This window comes from Balaenoptera acutorostrata, chromosome 6, assembly GCF_949987535.1.
Source record: "Balaenoptera acutorostrata chromosome 6, mBalAcu1.1, whole genome shotgun sequence".
NCBI classification, from domain to species: Eukaryota; Metazoa; Chordata; class Mammalia; order Artiodactyla; family Balaenopteridae; genus Balaenoptera; species Balaenoptera acutorostrata.
In genome coordinates, this window is record NC_080069.1 from 5,389,651 (window position 1) to 5,416,259 (window position 26,609).

General features: G+C 33.9%; 1 protein-coding gene across 1 annotated transcript in view; it reads left to right on the plus strand.

Annotated features, from left to right (window-relative positions):
* The window catches only part of GALNTL6 (polypeptide N-acetylgalactosaminyltransferase like 6), a 1,175,458-nt gene that overhangs the window by 540,161 nt on the left and 608,688 nt on the right, over positions 1-26,609 (plus strand). The gene's annotated exons all lie outside the window — the stretch shown is intronic.

The window sequence follows — 26,609 nt, forward strand, 5'->3', positions numbered from 1 at the left end:
GTGTTTTTCACAATATTCAGAGTTGTGCCACCGTCATCACTATCCAATTGTAGAGTATTTTCATCACCCCCGACCCCCAAACCCTATATCCATTAGCAGTCACTCCCCATTCCTCCCTCTCCCCTGCTCCTGGGAACCACTAATCTACCTTCTGTCTCTTTTGGAAAAGTTTTCAATTAGCAATAATCGCACTGTGGATAAATCTCACTGGCTAGGGAACTGCCGCTGCCCAGAGGTCACCTTCTGTCTGTCTCTTTGTATTTGCCTATCCTGGACATTTTATATAAATAGACTGATATAATAATAATTGTTTTTTGTGACTGGCTTCTTTCCTTTTCATAATGTTTAGAGTTTCATCCAGGTTGTAGCACATATAAATACTTCATTCCTTTTTATGAATTAATAATATTCCATTGTAGGAATAGATCACACTGTATTCATCAATTCAGCAGGTATTATCAATAATGCAGCTATGAACATTCATGTACAAGTTATGAGGACATATCTTTTCATTACTCTTGAGTATATACTTAAGAGTCAAATTGCTGGACCATATATATGTTTAACATTTTGAGGAATTGCCAAACTGCTTTGCAAAATGGCTGCATCATTTTACAATCTATCAGTAACTTATGAGTATTTTCATTTTTCCACATCCTCACCCTCACCTGTTATTATCTGTTTTTTATTTTAATAATTCTCCTGGGTATGAAATAATGTCTTATTGAGGTTTTGATTTGCATTTCCCTAGTGAATACAAATGTTGAGCATTTTTTACATGTGCTTATTGACATGTTCCAATCCATGAACATGGGAAATCTTTTATTTATTTAGGTTTTCTTTAATTTACTCAATAATGTTTTGTAGTTTTCAGTGCACAAGTCTTGAAGTATTGTTAAATTTATTTGTCAGTAGTTTATTCTTTTTGATGCTATTGTATATGGAGTTGTATTCCTAATTTCATTTTCAGATTGTTCATTGCTAGTGTATAAAAATGCAGTTGATTTTATATATTGATTTTGTATCCTTTAACCTTGCTGAAACTGATTAAGCATATATATCCAAGACATACAAAGAACTCATACAACTTAATAGCAAAAAAAAAAAAAAAAATCCAATTAAAACTGGGCAGAGAAACTGAGTAGACATTTCTACAAAGTAGACATATAGATGGCCAACAAGTACATGAAAAGATGTTCTGTATCATTAGTTATTAGGGAAATGCAAATCAAAACCACAGTGAGATATCACCTCATACCTGTTAGACTGGCCATCATCAAAAAGTCTACAAATAATAAATGTTGATGAGGATGTGGAGAAAAGGGAACCCTCCCACCCTGTTGGTGGGAATGTAAATCAGTGCAGCCACTATGGAAAACAGTATGGAGGTTCCTCAAAAAATTAAAAATAGAAGTACTATGTGATCCAGCAGTAGTACTTCTATTTTCTTTTGGATATTTATCTGAAGAAATCCAAAACAGCAATTTGAAAAGATAATGCTCATTTCAGCATTAGCCAAGATATGGAAACCACTTAAGTGTCCATCAATGAATAAAGATAAAGAAATTATGGTATATATATAACATATGGTATATATATACATATATATATATGTACACACAGTGGAATATTATTTATCCATTAAAAAGAGCAAAACCGTGCCATTTACCGCAACATAGATGGACCACGAGGGCATCATGCTCAGTAAAATAAGTCAGATAATAAAAAATACTGTATGATTTCTCTTATGTGTGGCATCTCAAATAGATACATAAATAAATGAGCTAAGCCTATAACTGCAGAGAACAGATTGGTGGTTGCCAGAGGTGGGGGTGCAAGATGGGAGAAATAGGTGAGAAAAAATAAAATTGATTATTAGTTCTAATTTTTAGGATTTTCTATATATAAGCACATGTCATCTACAATTAGACGTTATTTTACTTCTTTCTTATCAATATGAATGCCTTTTACTTGCTTTCCTTGCCTGATTGTTCTGGCAAGAATCCCCAGTATAAAGTTCAATAAAAAGGTAATAAATACATCCTTGTCTTGTCCTCATCTAACATGGAAAGCATGCAGTCTTTCCTGCTCAAGTGTCTTCTTAACTCTGTTTGGTAGATGCCCTTCATTAAGTTCAGGAAATTTCCTTCTATCCTTATTTTTTGCAAGCCTTTATTATGAAAAGATGATGTATTTGTCAAATGCTTTCTCTATGTCTGTTAAAATGGTCATGTGGTTTTTGTCCTTTATTGATATGATGCTTGATACTAATTAATTTTTTAATGTTAAATCAACCCTGCATCCCTAGGATAATAAACGCTTGGTAACGGCATACAGTACAATTTACATGTTGCTAGATTTGGTTTGTTAGTATTTTGTTGAGAATTTTGCATCTGTATTTATAAGAGATGTTGGTCCATAGTTTTCTTTTTTGGGGATGTCTTTGGTTTTGATATCAATGTAATACTGGCTCTCTTTTGTTTACTGTTTGCATAATGTATCTTTTTCCATCCTTCTACTTTCAACTTATTGATTTTCAGTGTGTAATTTTAGAGAGCATATTGTCGGCTTTTTTTTAAATCCATTCTACCAATTTCTGCCGTTTGATTGGAGGATTTAGTCAATTTATATTTAGTCAATATTTAATCAAGTTATATTTAGTCAATATTTAACCAAGTTATAATTAGTCAATTTATATTTAAAGTCATTACTGTCATGATAAGGTGGAATTTATATGCCGTGTGTTATTTGTTTTCAAAATTTTTGTGTCTTTTTTGTTCCTCTTTTCTTCTACTATTGCCTTCTCTTGAGTTATATGTACAATTTCTAGTGTACTAATTGAGTACCTTTGTTGTCTGTTTATACATACACACAGAAATACACATATACTTTTTCCCTTAGTGGTTTTCCTAGCAGTTACAATTAACTTAAAATAATTTCCAACCTCATTCACATTCACATCAACCTAATTTCAATAGTAAACAAAACACTTGTTGTAATGTAGCTTTGTTCTTGCTACCTCTACTTTGTACTATTACTTCACACAAATTAAACTTTTATAGGTTATAAGTTGATCGGCACAGTTTTACAATTACAGCTTTATACAGTGTCTTTTAAGTCAGATAGGAAAAGAAAAGAGTTATAAAAACTGTATTTATGCTTTTACCTTTACCTATGTAATTATCTTAATTAAATTAATTTAATAGTATGCCTTATTTCTTCATGTGAATTCATGTTTTTGTCTATTGTCCTTTCATTTCAACCTGAAGTATTTCATTTAGTATTTCTTGTAGGGCAGGTGTGCCAGCAATGAATTCTCTGATTTTTTTTTTGTTTGTTTATCTGAGAGTATCATAATTTCTCCTTCATTTTTGAAAAGTAGGTTTCCTGATTATAAACTTCCTAGTTCAAGTTTTCTTTCAGCATTTGGAATATGGCATCCTTTTACCTTCTAATTTCCATGTTTTCTGATAAGTCACCATCTTATTGAAGGTACCTATACCAAATGAGTCATTTTTTCTCTTGCTGCATCCAAGATTCTCTCTTTGTCTTTCAGTATTTTGACTGTGATGTGCCTAGGTGTGGCTGTCTTTGAGTTTGTCTTACTTAGAGTTTATTGAGCTTCTTGTATATGTAGATTGATGTTTTTCATCCAATTTGGAATATCTTGATCATTATTTCTTCAAATACTCTGAAAATATTCTACGACCATGTGTCTTCCTCTCCACCTTCCTCTACCAAATTTACATTTCATTCAGTTTATGTAAACTAAAATGCTCTTCCCATCATTACACCTTTCTTCACTCTCTTACCCCTTTTCTTTGCTCATACTGTTTCCTCATACATCAACATTTTCCCCCATCTTCTATTTCTATTTGTTTTGCAAACTTATATCTTTAGCATAAACATCTCCCTTTCCCTCCTGAACACATTTTCATTAGAGTTGGGAAACTCCAATACAAAAGTACCTGTTTTAAAGTAGTCACACCTTCTATCATGAAGTGTAGTTATTCACTTACATGTCAAATGAAACCACAGTAACCACCATTTTAACGTGCTCTCTTTTCTACTTCTCCCAACAACTCAGTGTTATTCTGTTTACACCATTTAACAAATGAAGAGATCTTGTCTACCTTAACATCACAAGTTAGTATTAAACCTCAGTTTTACTTGCTCTAGATCTCATGGCTTCAGCCACTTGATTCTAAGATTCTTGAGCACAGTGGAAGAATTTTATGAAGATGGAGTGTTGTATGAGTCTGCTGTTGTTGCTATTTGTACATTTGTTTTAGAAATACCACCACATTAGTCAGTTTGAAATAACAGATCACATTGTGTTGGAGCCTTGTATATTTGAATCAATTCTTGTTTTCATTTCCAAGTTGCTAGAGCTCCATTTTGGTGATTCTTTACAATATAAAGTAGAGGTATGGGTTTATATATTTATATATGAGCTATAGAAAGACTTTTTGTGAAATAATAAAGACAACTGGTAGGAAAGTTGCATGGAAAGTGTTAAATGACCGTAACCTCTCTGTGAAGTATTTACTTCAGCCTGCAAAAGACTTTACGTATTCAGAAGTCAATCCTCCAAATGGAAGCTAGTTTATTTTACTGAGATTGGGTATTAGCATTTTATCTGCTTCAGCCTGACTCCAATTTGCTGTATTAGTTTATACAGTCCCCACTTGAGTGCTTTATGAAACTCATATTCAGCCTATTAGAAGAGGTGCTTTTGTCCCAGTAATAAGACCATTATGTTAACTGAAATAATCTGTGAGAAAATCACTTGCATCTCATATAGGGCATCTAATTAATTTTACAGACAGTAGTTTTAGTGTTAGTTGCCTGCTTTAGGGGGAGAAAATCAATTGTAACATACTGAAGTGGCACACCACACACAAAAATAAATCATTATCTCTATTATTAGCTATTCAAAACTAAGCAACCAGAATCCTTGTGCAACATCTGCATATTTTTCTTTGAGAGCATTATTTTCTTGGTTATCCTAATCCCTAATGGTTTAAAGACTGTGTTTAATCATCCTTCAAACTCAAAATTCAGAAGTGTCTGATTGTATTAGACACCGTTTCAGGATCTATGACCTACATCTTATTTTGTGTTCATATGCAATCCTTTAGGGTAATGTGGAATAAGATATTTGTGCCTACTTTATTGGCATTTTAATGCATGTTTAAATATCCTCATGACACTATTAATAATAAAAATTAATAAGAAAAATATGTTTAAAACTTTTCCAATTAGGACGAAATTAATTAGCCGTGTCCAATTCAAGACGTTGAAAAAATAACAGAACAAAAGAGATAAAAAAGGATATAATTAAAATAAGAATAGAAATCATTAAGGTAGTAAAAAAGTACGTCCTGATGCATTTTAACAAAACAGTTTCTTTCTTTTTAAAACTAATTACTAGGCACATTCTCTCAAGATTTATTGCAAAAATGAAGAGTATGATATTTATTAAAAGGTTAGAAATTGAATAGGAAATATAATTAAAGTAGAAAACCAATAATAGCTTCTGTTTATGTAGCAGTCACAGTAAAATGAATAGACATATATAACATACAATTTAATGTTGACATCCAAACTCAGCCTGTTGACTACTTCTGAGGAAGGGAGGGGATAGTTGAAATCACTGAGATCTATATGGCGGTCTTCAACTTTGTCTCAGAAGTTTTATTTATTAAAAAGGTAGCAAAAGGATTTGAAATGACTGTTGGCTTAAATAACAGGATTTGACAAAGCTAGATTGTAGCTCTAGGGCTGTTTATATACCTTATAGTTCATCATAATAATTAATAGAGTTAATTGAGTGAAGGGTTTTGGGAGGGCAATATAAACTAAGGTATTACTAAAAAAAGAAAATCCCTTTATTTAGTTCAAAATTTTTAAAAATAACGCTTTCCAGTTTTTTTCTTAAAAAATTACTGTTTCCTATGTTCCCATTTCACCATTTGAATTCAATTTAGTGACAGATTTACAATGTATGACTGATTGCTTGCAAGTAACTAATGATATACTTCCTAACACATGTATTGTGGCCGAATGCTGGAAACGGCTGATCGAAGCGTTTTTTGTTGCTTAGATTTTATTTTCCCTTACTAGTTAAATTTGCTTTCGCAAAATAAAGGTTACCATGTATTTTAACCATAAGAAAATAATACAATATATTTTTAGGGACTGCAATCTAGTATCTTGAAAATTTATTTTTCCAACTTTGTAATATCTCCATTTCCAAATGCTGCTTTTAACATGCTCTCAGATTTCATGGATTATCTGTGAAATGAGCAACTGTAGACTTTTTAGATCTTAGTAACCAGAACAAAAGCAGTATTATTTAGGGAAAATAATAAATATAACTAATTATGACTTGAAATGCAATACTTTGTTCAAGTGGGAGACATAAAGTAGAAAGGGTAACTAGTAGTGTTGAATTATCACAGAGAAATGGGAAATGCAAAAAGGTTTTACACTGAGGCTCCAAAGAGCTTTGATTACAAACAGGGCATGAAAACCAGAAATCTTGGCCTTCTTTAAACAAGTATAAATAAAACCTAATATCTGTAGAATAAGGTTAAGACTTTATTGGAAAAATAGAGAGGAAGAGTGGTTAATTGTATCACAACAAGTCAATATTACTTAAAAATTTTAAACCCATTAAATTATTATATATAATAGTTAAAAATACCTAACTTATAGACTAGGTGAGAAGGAACTATCACATTTCTCAAATTTTAATACACCCAGTGTTGATGTAGCTATATACAACTAAGGGGCCACTGACTTACAATGGGAATATTTCTGACAAATGTAATTTGTAAATACTTACTCTCAAAATGCCCCCCATTTGTTAGTTCTGCATTGCCAACCACGTGGAAAAGTCAGAAAGACAATCCTGAGTCATCAAGTGGGGCACATAGCCTATTACTAGGTAGATGGAATATGCAGTGAATTCCAGAACCTTACCCAACAAAGTCTCAAAGGAACTTAAATGAACTCCCTTGCTAGTTGATTTCCAATGTTGATTGAAAGGACACACTAATGAGATTAATTAATCACCAAATATTTTATCTTAAAAAATTAAAAACAATTCTTCTAGTTGAGAATTCTTTACATGTATCATAATTTCAAGGGGCATTTCAATCATACTATGAAGACAATTCATACTATGAAGACAATTCAAAAATTTTAAATATACAAAACTGAATATCCTCAGTTTCTCTTAGGGAAGAGGTAAAAACAAACGTCCCTTAGAATATTCACAGTTTTTAAAGGAAGGAAGTGTTGCTCTGGCTGAAAGTTTTTTTTGGAGAGAGAAACATACCTGGATAATGAAGGGATTTCTGTAAAACATCTGCGTCTCCAGCTCTTATAGGGACAAAATTACATGCTGAAAATAGCCCAGGCTCTAGTGCCAGATTATGTGGATTTGAATCTCTACTTTTGGCTTATTGGCTTTGTGACCTTTGGGAAAAAGGCATACAATTCTCTCTACTTCTGTTTTCTCATGTATCAAATGAGGATAATAAGTATTTGTGTCACAATCTCAGAAAAGGTGATATGATGATTTTGTAATAGAACATGTGAAGTGTCTGGCCCCTAGGAGAAAAAACTTGAGAAAAATGAGAACAGGATAAGCGCTTCTGAGAACTGGGTGACATCACCCCTCCACCTGTCAGTCCCTCAGTTCTCAGAGACCGCTCCGCCACCACCTTCTGATTTACCTCTCAGGCTTCCCTAGGACCCATGCAAAGTTATCATCAGGTCAAATTTGCCCTTAAAACAAAATAGATCGCTGTGAGATTCCAACAGCTCTGAGCCGCAGATCAGTAACTTCAGTTCTATTTTCAAAGGACATCGTTGTTCATTAAAGATACACTGAATGATGAAGTATTGATATAATGTTTTCTTAAAAAAAAAAAAATCCCATCTCTATCTTAATTGAAAATGTATAATAGGCAAAAGTCCTTATATGGCATACCAAAATATTTGGGGGGTACAAAGATTATATCTCTCTCTCTCTCTACAAGATTTCTCTGTGATAACCCCATCAGTGACCCTGTTATACTCAATTAAAAGTGATGAGTGCCTGACTGATTTGACATTATTTAACTACTTTCATAGGATATTTGATTTTCACTCCTGGGACATCCTTAATTATTCAGGCTACTTATTAATGCTAATTTATTCAGGCCTCTGCTGAGAACTCAAAAAATTAGGAGGGTTTTATATTATCTTTACACTTCAATTTCTACTCTAATTTTAAATTCATTTTCCCGCATCATAGTTATAAAGAATTTGATAAGTAGGCATACTTTATTCCAGTTTTCTTATTATGAAATCTGTTTAGTAAAGAAACCGCACATAAAAGTTCAGTGAAAAATTGTGTCAGATTAAAGAGTTGAAGATGGTTACTTGGCCATGGTTAATCATTAATCATGGTTAATCATTATACAGGTAATCTGATTTATAGAAGTTTATAAAAATTTCTAAATTTTGGTGAGTTTCTTCTTGCCACAATTTTATATTAGCCCTATAATTAGTTGCCGTTAGGCTTTCATTTTCCACATTTTTTCTTTTTGTTGAGAAGTATTTTCAAAAAGTTTAATTAAAGCGAATTATAACTGAAAATTGTTATTTTTTATTCACATTGGATAATGTGAGCGTCATAGAGCTTATGTACCATAAATACATGGGTTCCCAACTTTTTATTAAAGGCAGTGAATGTGGAAATTAGCAGTAGCCTGGCAATCTCTTTTCTTCTTTTATTGCATAGGAAAGAAAGAAGGTTGAACCAGTTAAATTCCCTTCTAAGCAGAGTCCTTATGCATGACACGTTTTGGCAGGTCCATTTGGTCTGTTTTAGGCTGCTTGTAAAGTGCCTGCCACATAGAAATTACAGCTATTAATACCATTTGTATCTTAAGGTCTACTCATCATCTATGTTCAAAATTTCTTCTTTTAATACTTAAGAAGCTATTAGAATAAACAGCAGTTTTTTCCCACCTTTAAGTGGTTTACATCTGTATTCTAGATATTACTGATGCTACAAAGCTTCTGACATTAGAATCTTTCCCAAAGAAAATCATATCAACAGGCTTTGACTGTCTTCAGAAGCATTCTGTGTTTATGAATGAATTGATAATGTATATCCAAAAAGTCCATCACCGCCATCCCTTGGTCAATATTTACATTCAAAAGTCCATAATTTCCATAAAGCAAGGTATAGTAAAATAGTCATAAATATTAACATGCGCTGTGCCTTAAAAATTATCAGTAGTTTTGTTTTCACAGAGGTTTATAAACAATGTTTGCAAAGACTGAAAAGATATAAATTTATTTTATTTAATAAGGATGAACAGAAAATTTATAACATTTATATTTTATATACTTTTGTTTTTAATTTTAATCAGAATTCTTTAGATATAAATTAGTATTATATTTTTCATTGTTAGAATGTAACTTTCAGTAAAATCCTGTCTTACTGTTAGCAACATGAAATGATTTTCTTTTGAACATACAGTTCTTTTTCTTTTTTTTAACATCTTTATTGGAGTATAATTGCTTTACAATGTTGTGTTAGTTTCTGCTGTATAACAAAGTGAATCAGCTAGCTACTGGCACCAAGGGTCATTTAACAATTTTAGATTTTTTTTCTAAAGTAAAATATATTCTGAGACAGAATTTCGTAAACAGTGATGATCATGTATATTGTGTTTCTTGTAGAGGAAGAAGCAAGATACCTTAGTGTTGTTAATAAACAATACAGGATGCAACTAGAGATATCATACTAAGTGAAGTCAGAAAGAGAAAGACAAATACCATATGATATCACTTATATGTGAAATCTAAAGTATGACACAAATGAACCTATCTGTGAAATAGAAACAGAATCACGGACATAGAGAACAGACTGGTGGTTGCCAAGGGGTCATGGGTGAGGGAGAGGGATGGACTGGGAGTTTGGGGTTAGTAGATGCAAACTATTACATACAGAATAGATAGACAACAAGGTCCTACTGTAGAGCACAGGGAACTATATTCAGTGTCCTGGGATAAGCCATAATGGAAAAGAATATATAAAAGAATGTGTGTGTGTGTGTGTGTGTGTGTATAACTGTCACTTTCCTGAAATTAACACAACATTGTAAATCAACTATACTTTAATAAAATAAATAAAAAATACAGTAAAGAAATGATCTCTGCCCCCCTGCAACTTCCCAAGATAATTACCAATAAAAGAGGTGAAGTATTACAGATTTAAAGAGAAGTAAATAGCAAGGTTTCCTGTGAAATGGGCAGAGTTTTTAAAGGTTTAATCATTAATGTAGTTCTCCTGCAAATCAGCATATACCATTCATTGTTAATACACAGACTGCAGCTACCTCCTTGGTATGAAAAATGAGTCTAAATAATTGGGAATTAACTGCTGTGTTTTCTGACTTTGCACATTGGTCAGCCAATGGCAGAGGCCGGGTCAAAGTTCACAGAAGCATAGAGTGGTGAAATTGTCCTAGTGCCCCTGCCATCGGTCTAAAGGTCTCCAGGAAACACTCAGGATGCCCACCTTTTACCAACCCCAGAAAAGGCTGCTGCCCTAAGACCCCAAAATTGTGTATCTTGAATACGTGTATTTTCCTTCATGCTAACTGTAAAACACTTTGCCATCAGCTTCCTTTTCTTCCTGACCCAGATCCTCCCTCATTCTGCCTGAGATGCAAGGGTCTTCCCTTCATCTTGCTGGGACACCTGTCTTCTTCCAGTCTAAAGCCTGTACACCTACCATTACTATTTTCTTTCATTTAGTCCCAAGCCTTTATATACTACTTGTTTTGATTTACTATTTTTGCATTTATAATATTTTTTATAACTGGTAATCCCAGAGAATAGCTATAATTTCCAATAGTTTTTATAGGACTACAAACCAGGTGATGGTTTTCTGAAAATAAGAGATGGTGCCCATCCTGTCCCCAAACCCAATCATAATTGTCTTCTTTCTTAAGACTAATTCTCAATAAAACCACTCACCTGAATAATTAATTATGTTTATGACACCTTTGACTCTGTCTCAACAAAAATGTAGTCCCACCTTCTAGGAAGTGTGAGGTTTTTCAGTGAGAATACATTGTCGTGGCTTGAATTAAAAAATAGAAAGTATTGGGAATTCCCTGGCAGTGCAGTGGTTAGGACTCTGAGCTTTCACTGCTGAGGGCACGGGTTCAATCCCTGGTGGGGGAACTAAGATCCCTGAAGCCATGTGGTGTGACCAAAAAAAAAAAAAAAAGTAGTAGTAGAATTTCATGCATGCTACTTTATTTCTATGTAATTATCACTGTGTTCTAATTAAAAATTTAACCTTGAGCATTTTTATTTAATGCAGTAGTTAAATATGTAATTCAGTTCATTTTGTCTGCTTATTTTCAGAATTAGTAACAAAAGATCCTTCATTTGAAATTTAGAAGTGTTCTTCATTAATTTAAAAATAATAACATAAACGATCTTTCAACATCATATTTTAATGCTGATTTTTTTCTACCATGATATCTACTATATAATTGCTAACAGTTGAAGTAAGAAAACTTTGGTAAGCATAAAGATATAAAATTTGAGATGGAGTTAATGTATGATGGAGTATACACAGGAGTATCGACCTGCCCATGTGAGAGAGATTCTAGAGATGTATGGATCATTAAAAAATATTGTATTTAATAAGTTTGTGATAGTTAACATAAACTCTTTGGAAGTCTTCCTATTTACATATTGCCCTAGTCCACTTGGGCTGCTCTAACAAGAATACAATAAACTGGGCAGCTTATAAACAGCAGAAATTCATTCCTCACAGTTCTGGGGCTGGAAGTTTGAGAGTGCCAGCTTGGCTGAATGGAGTTAATGCTTATTTTAAGTAATTAGTCAGTGTCTAGTTAAGAAGGGATTCTTATGGACTGGTGTGAAAATGAGCTGTCAAAGTAACAAGATATCAGGGGCACTGACCTTTTATTAATAAAATGAATAAATATTTAAATGGCATTTATGGAAGAAATGGCAGATGAGGCACTGACGTGACTGAATGTGGGAAACTGTTATTAGATTTGATCCATTAGAGGCTGGCCCTGTTCTCTTCAAAATGAGATTAGCCTTTAGCAATCTGTTTATTACTTGAATTATGTGTTGAGATGGAAGAAAGAAACTGACAGTAGAAAGACAAAGAGTCTGTATTCCTTGCTGTAATCGAGTAAATTATTTAAAAAGTGTATTGGTGTTTTCTATAATAGTGATAATTGGAAACAACCTGAACTTCCAACAGTAAGGGATTGGTTCAGTCAACCATGGTACATCAATTCAGCAAATGTATTCAGTTCCTAAATATAATTTTGTAGGAGTATATTCAGTGGCATAGAAATATAGTTATGTTGATTTGTGTTTCTGGGCTTGGTTTCATAAATATGTGTTTGTTTTTATACCATTGCCCTACCAGCTTTTCTTTTTCTTCTTCTTCTCCTTTTTTTTTTTTTTTTTTTGCATATGGGCAAACTGACTTGAGCCATTTAGAAACTGTAAATGTGGAAAAGATTATAATATTCCATCTATTCAAAATAAGCAATACTAAAATTAGCAAAAGAAAATCCAATTTTTAAATTGTCTCATGATATCTCCCATGCTTTTTTGAAAATCACATATAAATTATTAAAAGATATATATAAATGTGTTTTTTATATATGTGTGTGTATGTGTGTGTGTGTGTGTGTGTATATATATGTATGTGTGTGTATATATATGTATGTATATATATATAGCCACTACCTTTTGAATGCCTTGAACATATGGTCAAATCTGCCTACTGGGTAGCAGAGCATGTGAAGTAGATATGGTTTTGTGTGTGAAGTTAATATGGAATAATTATTTATCTCATCACAAATAAATGAATTGTATCAATGAAATATCTATACATGTATATGTTTATATAAATAAGTATATAGGTATATATTGCAAAAAGTTACTAGTGTTTAACTCTGGTCAAAGGATTACACGGGTGTTTAATTTGGGCTATTTTCCAAAAATTTTTATATTTATCCATACATTTTTATTGAGGAGAAAACTGTAAGTGCACAGTGGAAAGAGAGAACAAATTGATTTGCATGATGTGTGCTTTTAGTACAAGCTGAATCTTCATTAATGTGACTCCGTCCTTGGGGATGTTATTTTCTTCCCTCAATTTCATAAATTTTCCAGAAGCCAGTGTGTAGTGTGCATTCATATTAGCAACTTAGAGACCCAAGAAATCAGTTTCAGAACCCGACACTACATCCAAAAATCTAATTTAAAGAAATATATTTTTCTTAAAGTATTGTTAAATGAATATTATCTGTGATCTATTTCTACTTTACACGGAAGGGCCCCTAGGTATGTGTCTCCTCTATAGCCATATGATTTTGTTACTTACTTTGCGGAAAAGTAAAACTTTTAGCTAAATCAATGAATTTCTCATCCACCGGTCAGATATCCTAGACTATAACTGAAAAATCAAAGCATGATACTTAAATGAAGACATATTTTATTCAACTTGATTTAAAAAAGAATTCTTGTCCTAAATCTACTATTGATAATGATAATTTTAATTCACTGTGAATTTATAATTCACTTTGACCAAGATTTTTTTTTTTTAATCTACATGTAGGCATTTAAAGATTTTGCTTCTCTCATTTACACCTTTGCCATTGGTTATCAAGTTTGTAAGAATAAACCAGTTGGAAGGTTCAGCCACTTACTTTTTATGAAAAGTATATAAAAGCCTAACCAGTAGCACAGCAGGTTTTTGAAAGCCCTAGATTTGTGTCCTTTTAAAACTTTAGAAAAAAAATCAATTGTGCTAATTAGAACTCCCAGTCCTCAATCATCACCTGCCTGCTTTCTTTGTTTCCTTTGAATCCAACAAATATATATGTTTTGGTATTTTTGAGAGTATTGGCAGAGTTAGCAAGTGATAGGAAAAGCTCAAAGTTCAGCTGAAGTTTCTCTGATGCTTACAGAGTATTTACATTATAATACTATCAGGAACTTCTCAGGAGAATGAATGCAAGTCCATTTTAATTTTACAAGATTGATTTGCTACCATAATGTATCAATATGGACAAAGATCTACTAGAAAACTACCCAAACATATGTTGATAAAAGGATGAATCCCCAGCGTTATAGAATGATACGTACAGAGCAAAACACCGATAACCCGAGATACATGGGGCCTAGCAGCTGGGCAAAACCCAACAACTATGACATAATTTAAAAACACGTAATGGCAGGCTCCTGTCAGACCACAGGAGACTCTAGAAACAGAGTCGAAGGGGTCAAAGGCTTTGTGGGGCAATTAAATCTTGAAACACCTTGAAGGCCCTGTCACACTGAGAAGGTGGCATCTGCAGCCGGCCCCAAATGCAGGAGCAGCTGAGACAGAGGTGCAGAGATTCCCAGGTGGTGAGGCCCGGGGGAAGGGCGAGAGGGCTAGAGAAGAAGGACCAGGGGAGGATCCACCACGGGAGATTCAGACGTGTTTACTTCCGAAGGAGTGGCCGTGTAAAGTCAGGTCTTCCACGAGTATGTCTCCCAGACAAATCCACACCTCCATCCACCTCCCTGACTGTGCATTTCTGCTTAGTGAGAGTGACGGACGTACATTTCACAGGAGAGCTGTTCTGTGAAGGGAAACGTAAGTGCAAAACAGTTTCCTATGATTGATGACACTGAGATGATCATCCCACACGCCTGGAAGAGGTAGCAAGAAAGCAAATGCAGTCTATCGTTTTGTTTGTTACAGACACAGAAAGGTGATCTCCTCAGGGTCGTTTTCTTGTCTTTGTGCAAAGTTTATATTTTAAATTTCTATATTCCGTGTTAACTCCCATATTCTTTCATTTGTGTTGTTTCTATCACATGAACAGTGAACCCCATGTGAAACACACACATACAAACACACACACACACACTTGGAAAATGTATGAAAATCACATAGAGCTTTAGCCTTCTCGAGATGATTTTGGCTTTGGTATAGTTTTGCTGCTATAGGCAAAACAATTAGGAAATCCACAATTAGGAAATTATACTGTCTATTGATTTTAATTTTTAAGTCTAATTTTCACTCCAAAAAGTGGGAAAACAAAGCTAAGTTCAATAATCCATATGGCATTCAGAATCTAATCTTCACAGTGTTGGCTTTGCTATGGCCATTTCTACAAAAGCTAAACCATGCTTTGTTTTATTATCCCGAAACATGTTTCTCAGTGTATAAAATTTAAGTGCAAAGCTTTTTAAATTAGAAAAAAAAGAGAATTAACTGCTCTTTTATGCTTTCTGTCCTTTTTGAAAATAACTTTGAAGTCAGTTTTATTTATCATTGTCTTTCTGTAAACTTATGACCTGGTTATTGAAGTATACACACTCCTTTACTACATTTTGACACAGAAGTGTGCTTCATGTAAGTTGTTTTACTACATTTATGTCTGAACTAAATTATAGTGTGGATATGACCCATAAACCCTAGAAACAGACCCGCAGAAATAGGCATGATGATACGCAGCTAAAATTTTTATTTAGTTGGGAAGAATCTTTTAAGCTATTTAATATGAGCAGTATACTTTCCCTGGCATCTGGAGAAAGAGAGAGACAGAGATTCTTAGGAACAGACAGGCCTCCCCCCCCCTCAAAAAAAGAAAGTCCAAACATCAAAATCGCTGTTCACCGTACTTCTTATCTGGGTTAATAAAAATACTTTCTGTGATACTTTTACTGTGCAGTATGTTTCAAAACCATGCAATATGTTTCATAAAATGTGCCACTTCATTGCAGCCTGTGCATCTGTAGAAAGGATTACTTTTTTTTCTCTCCTCTCTTTAGGGAGCCTTAGGCTTTGTTCTGTGCTGTTTGCCTGGCTTAATGCAGTGTACTTAATGCTGTGATGTTACCCCTGTGATTACTAAAATGATTTTACCTTATATTCTAGAAATTCAATCTGTTTTCAATGGGCAGACTCATTGCTCTCTACAGAATGATTTATAAACCTGTCATTTTAAAAGATAACATGGAAAATCTCAGTGAGGTCAATGACACACCTACCTTTCAGTAACATAATTTCCACTATCAAAATACTCTTAAAGCATAATTTAAAATCCAAAACAGGTAGCTGCGATTGTTGGGAAGTAGAGAATATAATTTTTAAAGAAAAACATTCCATTTTCCTAAATGTTACCAAGCTTCTCCAATAAAACAGAGAGAAGGATTTCAAGAAGACAGTTCTTTTTTAATTGATATTTTAAAAAAATCACTTCTCCGTGACATTGTAAGAATACAGATTAACACAAAATCTTTCACAAAGAAGAAGAAACACATCTACTAACACTGAGCCTCTTGGCCATTTGGTTTGCTCTGCTAATGCTCCAATAAACAAATTTTAATAGACTTTAGCTTTCTAAATTTTATTTTGAAGAGTATTGCTTGATTTCATTCCTTTTTACAAATTAGTAAAAGATATTGACTAATTAATAATTGTTGTTGATCCTCTTCTTAAATGCAGAAATTGAGGGGAAGGAGGGATAAATTTAAAGAACATGACTTTTAGTAGGTAGAAAAATGAATAACCTCAAATCAGCAGATCTTAGGAAATATGTCGGGTCATTATAATTCAAACTGTAGCCTAATTCTACAACATTTAAACTCAGACACTTGCTCTTTTGGAATTAACTTTCTAAGGTCTAATGGTAAAATGATCTTCATTAGTCCACATCTTAAAATAATTTGTGAAAAGGAATGAGACCATGCAATACTCTTCAAAATAAAGGTGATAAAGCTTGTGTCGAGTACTGTGTTCACAGGCATGGCGTTGTTCACTTCATAGTGTTGAATCAGGGAACCATCTCAGAGCCAGTCTAGTGATGGGCTCATGATCAGAACGGACTTCCAAACTCCCTCATCACCTGAAAACAAAGGGCATCAGAAATCAACAAAATGGGGTCCTCCCATCCCAGCTCAACATGCACTCCGATTATGAAACTTTGCCAGGGGCCATGTCAACCGTGAATCTTATACACAGTTGCTCCTTTTGGGAATGAGGAACAGTCCAGGCAGGGGTAGGATAGAACAAAGATGTATTTGGTCATATGTACCACGAGTGGAACCCACTGAATACACGTAAGGAGGTCTGAATCTTTCATGAACTACTTCATCAAACAGCATTTCAAAATAAAATAGTTCCAGACTTAACAAAGATATAGAAGTCTCTTCCTAGCTTTAAGCAAAATGTGTACTAGATTTCATGAAACTACAGTAGAACGGAATACTATGTGCATAATATACACCATCCCTTACTAGATAAAAAAATTTTAGGGCTTCCCTGGTGGTGCAGTGGTTGGGAATCTGCCTGCCAATGCAGGGGACACGGGTTCGAGCCCTGGTCTGGGAGGATCCCACATGCTGCAGAGCAACTAGGCCCGTGAGCCACAACTACTGAGCCTGCGCGTCTGGAGCCTGTGCTCCGCAACAAGAGAGGCTGCGATAGTGAGAGGCCTGAGCACCGCGATGAAGAGTGACCCCCACTTGCCGCAACTAGAGAAAGCCCTCGCACAGAAACGAAGACCCAACACAACCAAAAATAAATAAATAATTAAAAAATTTTTTTTCATTAAAGGTCACACACACACACACACACACACACTCTCTCTCTCTCTCTCTCTTTTAAAAAGTTGCATGCATTGATGGCAAGAGGAATCTACATTGGATTTTTAAGGCAATGGCCCTTTGAATGGGAATATTAAGTCTACCATAGAAAACTCTATCAGTCTACTATAAAAAAGTGTAGTCAGGGAATCTTCTTTCTTTTATTGATTTATTCATTAACTGTTGTTGATACTCTTCTTTAAATGGCAACTATTTGGAATATAGAAATGAAGTGACATTGCCTTTCAGTTAAAGAAGTATAAACTGTTAGTAGAGAGGTACTAACCGAAACTCATTGACTCATTGACAGTTATTTTCTTGATCCACTATCTTTTGGGGAATTAATCCTTTTGGATAGTTATGGTATGTATATGTGTGTGTGTGTGTATATATATATATGTATATATATATATTTTTTCTTAGTTTAACACAGAGAAGCTTTTCCTAAGTGTCCTAAAATAAGGTTGCCAGAATAAAATACAAGATGCCCAGATTTAACTCTGTGTCTTGTATTTTTATTTACTAAATCTGACAACCCTTCTCTAAAATTCCTACCAGCTTACTCTACCGGTGATTACCACAACTAGTGGATGGAGTGTCCAGAGCCAAAAACCCAGTGAGAAGATGGTGCTAACATGAGCCACTATAATAGCTGACTTGTACTAAGTATCTACTGTTGAGAAACACAGAACTGAATGGATAACACATTACTCTGCTTTAACCTAATTTGAATCTTACTCCATTCTTGTGTGCTCTGGCTAGGAAATAATTTGGCTCCAAAAGAAAAGTTTCATTCCATCCTGCTATGTTTTCAGTTTCTGATTTCTATCATAAGAGCCTTAAATGGCCAAGGCTTGAGCTTAATATAAAATATTCTCAACATCAATCTGGGGTTCCCTCTTTAATTATAAAAATTGTGACCATTATGTAGCCGACCTCGCATTTACAGAAATAGCCAGTACTTTAATTAGACTTACTTTAAAGTGTTAAAGGAAGCAACAGGCCTGCAATTGCCCCGGAGCTAATAGTACGTAATATAGCCAATTGCAAATAGCAGTCTAATTTGTTGATTTCAAGTAAGGTGTAATTATAGTGCTTCATTTGCTGAGCAAATCATATGAGAGTTTCTCTAAATCAGCCTGATTGTGTAATGAAGAGCTAATTACAAACAGCAGTGTTCTTGCAGTAAATTTATTGTAAGTGCTAATGCTGGGTTTGCGCCACTGTGACAATGGCTCATTAGAAATTAACGAAAGCAACTGTGGAAAAGTGCCCAAAGCAGGGCTTCTGGTGTTCTGTTTGAGAAGGCTGCAATGATTACATCCTTCAATGTGTAATTACTAAGAAAATGGTGTTTGATTTAGGTTTTGGCAAATTTCTAAAAAGAACTAAAAGACATTTTTAGAGAAAACAAAATGGCTTGGAAAACCTTCTTATCAGGCTTCATTATACCAGGTGTGCCCTGGAAACCTCGTTTGACAAGAAGCTCCTTTAGATGCTAAGCCATAGTGGACAACTGATTTCTGACATTCAGCATCCAAATGGAATCAGTGACTTTAGAAATATATAGAGGAAGAAAGGGAGAAAAAAATTATATATATATATATATGTATATATCTATATCTATATCTAATCTATATCTGTATCTCTCCTTCCCTTGCATTGAAGTGATGCAAGTAAACAGAGCTCTTGCAAGGTTAACAAATTGAAGGTCGGTACACTACAGAGAGCTCCATGTTATTTTGCATCCTTGTGTCGGGACAGGGTTTTTCCTTCTAATTCGGATGGTAGTACCTAAGCCTGTGCTTTGAAATAGCCCCCACTCCATGCAGCTGGATTTTATTAAATTAACTTGCTCAGTTGAGTAAGTTGGGCATTGATGGCCATCCTGTCATTTCCACAGCCCAGAACACCTTCAACTTGGGAGCCCCCAAACCACTCCCTCATCTCTTCCTTTTATTGATTTTGTTGACTGTCACAGAGTTTTCTTTCTCTGTGCTTGTTCTAAAATGGAGCTTTAAAATGCCGACTTTTGTAGAATTGCTAACAGTTCAGTACTTCGATTCATAAATTTTTAATCTGACAGGGAAAACCCCTCCCAGAGATGTTGGTAGTATTGTGTCTACAACTAACAAGTTATACTAATTAATTCTCAAAGCGTTTTCACATATATTTTCTGAATTGATGTTACTGGATTTTAAGTTGCTGTGTCCTCAACAAATCTAGATCTCATCGCACTGATCTCCAAACAGTATTATTCTCTTTCCTAATAACAGAAATCAGAAATAAATGCAAAGTTTAACTGTAGGCTAATGGATATGAGTACCTTAATAAGAATATATATTTTTAAAGAACTAAAAGATTAAGTCAAAAATAGATTTTAGTAGATAAATTGTTTTAAAAAATGTGTATGCATACTAACTAGAAAATTTAGGTAAATCATATTGATACATACAAGTGGTCTTTGTGTGTGCAAATAAGTCATACACATTTTCCCACCTGGGAACTAAATTCATTAGCATAACAAAACACATTGTCTTCAAGAGAAGAAATAAGAAAATTGCGTAAAATATCAGAAACAGACTTCCTATTCCTAAAGTCCTAGCCGTAGCTCTTTTTTTCTTTTTTAAATGTATAGCTTAGAAACCTCAGAAACTTTTATAGATGAAGAAACTGAGGCACAAGAAGGAAAAGTTCGATGTCCAGGTTCTTACAACTCATTAATGGCAGAGCAGAACTAGGGATATTCATGTTCTGACAGCTGGTCCACTACGCTTAGCTAACTAACCTCAGTTTGTCCAATATTATTGCACTTATCCAATTTTACATCTTCAATTATGGCTATAGTAAATAAAGATCAATACTTTTCAAATTATATATCAAAAAATAGTATTTTCAAAAATTTTTCATGTCCTTTCAACTTTAAAAGTTTGTTCATTTTTCTCTAAGAGTTTATAAGATGACATCCAAATATTAATAGCTTTTGTGTCTTTCAGTGTAGATAAACACCCCAATTTATCTTGTCCTCTATCCCCTCCCAATGCTAATTATGGAATTCTCTGTTACTTATCATTATCTTTCTTGAAAGTCACTTTAAATAGGTCAGTTTTACTTATGACTTATGTGTTTAACTTTTTATCATTGCATATCCATTACAGCAAAGTTTATGGAGTTTTCAAGATTTTTCAGGGTCATCTGAAATGCACATAATTTTATAATTATACAGTTGTAGGCCCTATTCTATTTATAATCACACTTTATTATTACTCTATTCTTGTGCTTCTAATCAGCCTTTTAATTTTCATGGGTATGATTGCTTATCATATTATCCAGTATGAACTTTATAAGATCAATAATACAATTTAGGGTATGAGTAGGAAAAACAAGTGAGTGACAGCAGACCAATGATTAATGCTTTGGTCCACATGGAAAACAACATTTATTTAAAAATCATGGCAATGAAGTAAGCTGAAGTAAGTGATAAAAAAATTCATGAACATGCAAAGTTATTCAGGTATGTGGCAGATTCTATGGCAACAATGCCACAAACTTATATTAATGTCTACTATGTGCAAATGTAGCATTTCTTTCATGGGCATTACTGTCATCTCATATATCAGTGCTTCACTCTTTTATTTAGAATCAATTTGAATAGCTCTTTGTAAGATATTGAACTTTGTATTGGGGAAAAGGATCAATCATTGCATAATGAATTCACTTTTGGATTATGTCTACACAACAACACATAAAATGAATATTTGCTATATTTGATGATTCAGACACAAAATTCATTGATGCTGTGGGCTAAATGATTATATTTGACTTTATTAACAGTCTAAAGTAACCATAACCATCACTAAAACGTACACTGCATTTTGTTCTATGTAGAATTAGCCTCAATAAAGAGAAAAGGGACTGTTTAACCAAATTCTACACAATAGCTCTACTACCCTGTAGTTTACAAGCAGCAAGTAGACTAAAATGTGACTTTTTTTTCAAGATTACTATGTAGAATATAGAATCAAGTCTTTATTCTATGAGCAATGATTTTCCAATGTATTATTTTACTAAATGTTTTTTAAAGGCTTACTGAAACTGTGGAAAATATATAGGAAGCTAAGGTAGGAAATTTTCCTTGCTGCTAATATATAAATGTAGTCAGTTTTTCTTCTTTTTGTCACAGCATTTGGAGATTTAGGTAAAATACCACCTTGAGAATGTTTCTTGGCATCCCTTATTTTTATTGAACCATGAACTCGAAAGTCTAGCATAAAATATTATTATGTGTAAATAGTGGAAATGTATTCCATTAAGACAAAATCCATGTGTTTAGAATCCATTTATGTGCTGCCATTTGTCTTCTCTATGAATTGTCTATCTAAAATAGGAATGGTGATACGCTTGGCCTTTCTATACCTATTCTTATTCTTATACAGGTAGAGATATTGCATATGACATAGTATGGGTGTGGAGAAAGTGAAAAAGGGCGGTGTTTGAGATTTGAATGAATTCCAACCAAAACTAGCATATCAGCAAAATAAATTAAAAATATATGTATGTGTGTGTATGCAAGTAAAAACATTTTATTACATATTTATGTATATGTGATTTATGATATGCATTGCATAAAAATATATACATTATATATTCAAAACAAAAGTATTTCTACACTTACATGCACATGCACACACATATTATTTTGCCTACACATATTATTTTGCCTTCCTTCTGATTTCTTCTAACTTTAACAGATTGCACCTATATTGTCTAACCTGAAACCATAAAATATTTGAGGCAAATACTAATCTTTTGTTGAATTAAATTAATGGTCTTAGCAAGTGAGGAAATATTTCTCTGTCCTGCTTTAGTGGAAACCACAGGTGGGCTGGCATGATGGAAACCACTGTTCAGGTAGTCCCCTTGCTGTCCATAGCCCCTACTTCGTTGTCTCAACTCTACTAGGCTATTATTTTATTTAAGGTCCACACTGAAAATTTCTCTAATCCAGAAGTTTATCTTTGCCAGTGAAAACCTATAGGGACCAACCATTACATTTATAACAGCATTATAACTGTATATATATAACAGTATAACATTATACATCAGTTACTATGCACTATACTCTGTTGCCTAGTATGATTAAGCCCTTTTCACTTAGAAAGGTGCTGAGTATTTTCAGTTCTAAAATATTTTATTATGAGAAGGAACAGTTAAATCCTGGCAGTTCTAGTTGAAAAAAATTATACTTGAAAATAACAGTGGTCATAAATATAATACCTTTAATACATGTGATGATCAGCTAAAATTCTCAGTAATTTTTTTCCAAAAAGTCTTTCCGTTGAAGACTAAGCCAATGCTTGTTGTAGCCACCTGGCAATTTAGATCCCCAGTGAGATACACCAATTAACACGCACTTACTATGGGTGCTTCTACTAACCACAAGAGTCAACAGTTACACAAAGTTTAGCAATAGATTTTACAGGGTTGCCATTATCAATATATACCTCAAAGAACTTATAATAAATAGAGTAATTATTAGACTTGATCATCAAATGTCTAATTTCTTTTTTTAGACACACTTGCATGCAACTTACACCAAACAATATTAGGATTTTATAGACTATCTCTTATCCTGTTTTGTCTAGTACTACGTATGAGTTGGTAGCTGATGTTACTTTAATGCGCTTACAATTGCAAGGCATGCAATCTGAATTTAGATAGCTCTGATCTGTTTGAATATTAAAATTGAGAATTTCTCTGATTATATACTGCTATTGACAATATTTTAGTGAGGAGAAGTTACTGTAAAATACAAAGCAGAAAAACTTTGAGTGTGTATTCCATATTCCCATACATATTTTCTGGTGTTGGAATTTTAAATTTTTTTAAAATGATTATTAACTTTTTTGGTATAGGTAAATTGTTTAATATATGTGTCAGTAGCCTAAACTTCAGACATCATCACCTAGTGTTTATTAACTCAGGAGAACTGTGTCTGACTTTTAACAGAAAAGAAGGAATTTCACATTTGGTGGACATCAATTAATTATGTGCTAATCACTGTACTAGATTTTTTTAATATATTACCTTGATTAATCCAAGTACCCACCCTATAAAAGAGGTAGAAACCAAGACTTGGAAAGACTTGGTATCTTGCTCAAGACCACAAAGCTCATAAATATGAAGAGATAACAATTTCCAGATTTTTCTGCTTTCACATATTAGGCTAATTATTCAAGAATACTCACCAGAATAAATCCTTCTGCATTATAAACAAACTACAACAGGTTTCAAAATAAAAATAAATTTTTAATCATTAATTTTATATTTGAAATAGCAACATCCTTGTACTTTTTGTTTAATATTAGAGAACTTATATGTAACACAAGGTTTATTTTATTTATTTTTTTACTATAAAAATTAATTTTATTTTTTCAATTGTGGTAAAATATGCATAACATAAAATTTACCATCTTAACCATTTTTAAGAGTAAAGTTCAGTAGGGTTAAGTACAGTTACATTGTCGTGCAATCAGTTTCCTGACCTCTGTAATGTAATTTTTTAACATAACACCTGAATAGAAATAAATTTAGGAAATAAAGCAGGCATATATTCTTGGTTATTGCTCTAAATAAATCTCTTAAAATATTACAGATCTCTAAATGAGGCAGGCCACACAATAACACTGTATTGCAGGGAGATTTAGTTTGTGACATCAGTGTTACACAGGAACTGATTTACTAATTACCTAGCTGCCTTCAAGTCTGGATGAGCCAGACCTTATTGTCTGCAAAATTATTTAATGAAATAGTTTCCCAATCAGAAGTTATTAGAAATTTAACTTTACTTATTTGGTCCCCTAAAGTGATCTCACAAACAGCACCACCACCAAGAACAGCACAAAAACACGTACAAATGCAGCTTTTTTTTTTTTAAGTTTACTTTTGTATGTATGGAAATTCAGGCATCATCAGTTAATTGTACTGGGTTTTTTATTGGCTCTTTTATGTCTCACTTTATTTTCTGGATTGCTTTATGATGTTGTGACACATTGATTTTCCCTCCTACCCTCATACCAACAAACTCTATAGGAAATAAAATATCTTTATTATAATATAACGCCACAGCAGCCATCCCATTTATTATGGAATTAAATAAAAGAGCAAAGAGAGCCACGTCGGAAGAGAGCCCGGGATTTGAAAGGTCACAGATTGTGTAAATATACAAAATAACTCCTGATTAAATGAACTATGCTGTCCTGAAATTAAAGGAAAGTCTGTTTTAATTATTTTCTGAATTTTAATGATTCATCTTTCATATGTGACTATGAATATGTTTAGTCAGCAAATGTTATGTGTATCTGCAAATGAAGTCATTACATTAGGACCACAGGAATTTTAATGACGGAAGGAATTGGTGAAGATTTATATAGGCACGATGGGGTATGCTCTTATTGTGGAGAATGATACATGACTCTTTACTGGAGGGGAAAAACCATGATTAAATTAGCTGCTATTGCTTATGTTGTAAACCACTAATGCAGAGTTGGAGTAGTTTATAAATATCAGAAGAAGCTGGTAATGCAATTACCACATTAGTATTCATCTGGAATCTGGCTGGGGACTTCAAAATAAACTCCAAATGAGTCATTTATTTTCCTTCGGGAAATGTTAACTGTGATAAATTCCCCCACCTAAAAAAGGTTTTCAGTGACATTCTTTTACATGTTCCATATGAGAGCAGAGGTTCGAAAGTAGATGTTGAGGGATTTTATCAGTCCTTCCTAACCTTTTTCTTTTTTCTTTTTTTTTAACATCTTTATGGGAGTATAATTGCTTTACAGTGGTGTGTTAGTTTCTGCTGTATAACAAAGTGAATCAGCTATACATATACACATATCCCCATATCTCCTCCCTTTTGCGTCTTGGAAGGGTAAGCTGGGACGAAGAGAGAGAGAGGCATGGACATATATACACTACCAAGTGTAAAATCGATAGCTAGTGGGAAGCAGCTGCATAATGTTTTTCACATTATAGCACATATTGAAAAAAAAAAAATGTTCAGCTCACTGAAATATACAGGGAAGGCTTTATTCAGGCAAAGACTCTAGTTGCTCTGAGGGCTGAAGAGACAAAACCTCAGCTCACCTGCACCCTCCCTGGGACACACCAGGTGCCAGAGGCCATGAACTGAGAAGCCTGGAGACACAGACAGTGCTACCCACTCATCCAGCAGGTACTTACTGAAGGCCTGCTGCGTGCCAGTTGCTTTCTGGAAACAGAGTTGCGAAAAAGTCGTCCCTGGTGGTGCAGTGGTTGAGAATCTGCCTGCCAATGCAGGGGACACGGGTTCGAGCCCTGGTCTGGGAAGATCCCACATGCCACGGAGCAACTGGGCCCGTGAGCCACAACTACTGAGCCTGCGCGTCTGGAGCCTGTGCTCCGCAACAAGAGAGGCCGCGATAATGAGAGGCCCGCGCACCGCGATGAAGAGTGGCCCCCGCTCGCCACAACTAGAGAAAGCCCTCGCACAGAAATGAAGACCCAACACAGCCAAAAATAAAAATATAAAAATAAATAAATAAATAAAAGATTACTAAAAAATAAATAAATAAAAATACTTAAAAAAAAAAAAAAGTAGTCCAAAATCCTGCCCTCCTGGAGCTTATATTCCAAGGAGGAATAGAAAGTGAACAAGTTCAGTAAGTAAAATACAGCATGTGGCATGGTGATACCATCAAGAAGAAGAAGAAGCAAACAAGAAATGGAGAACTTGAAGTAGAGTTTAGATTATGAGACCAGAGAAGACCTCACAGAGAAAGCAGCTGGTAGTTAACACCCGGAAGAGGCGAAAGGACTAACTTTCTTGTCAGACTGGTTTTAGGAAA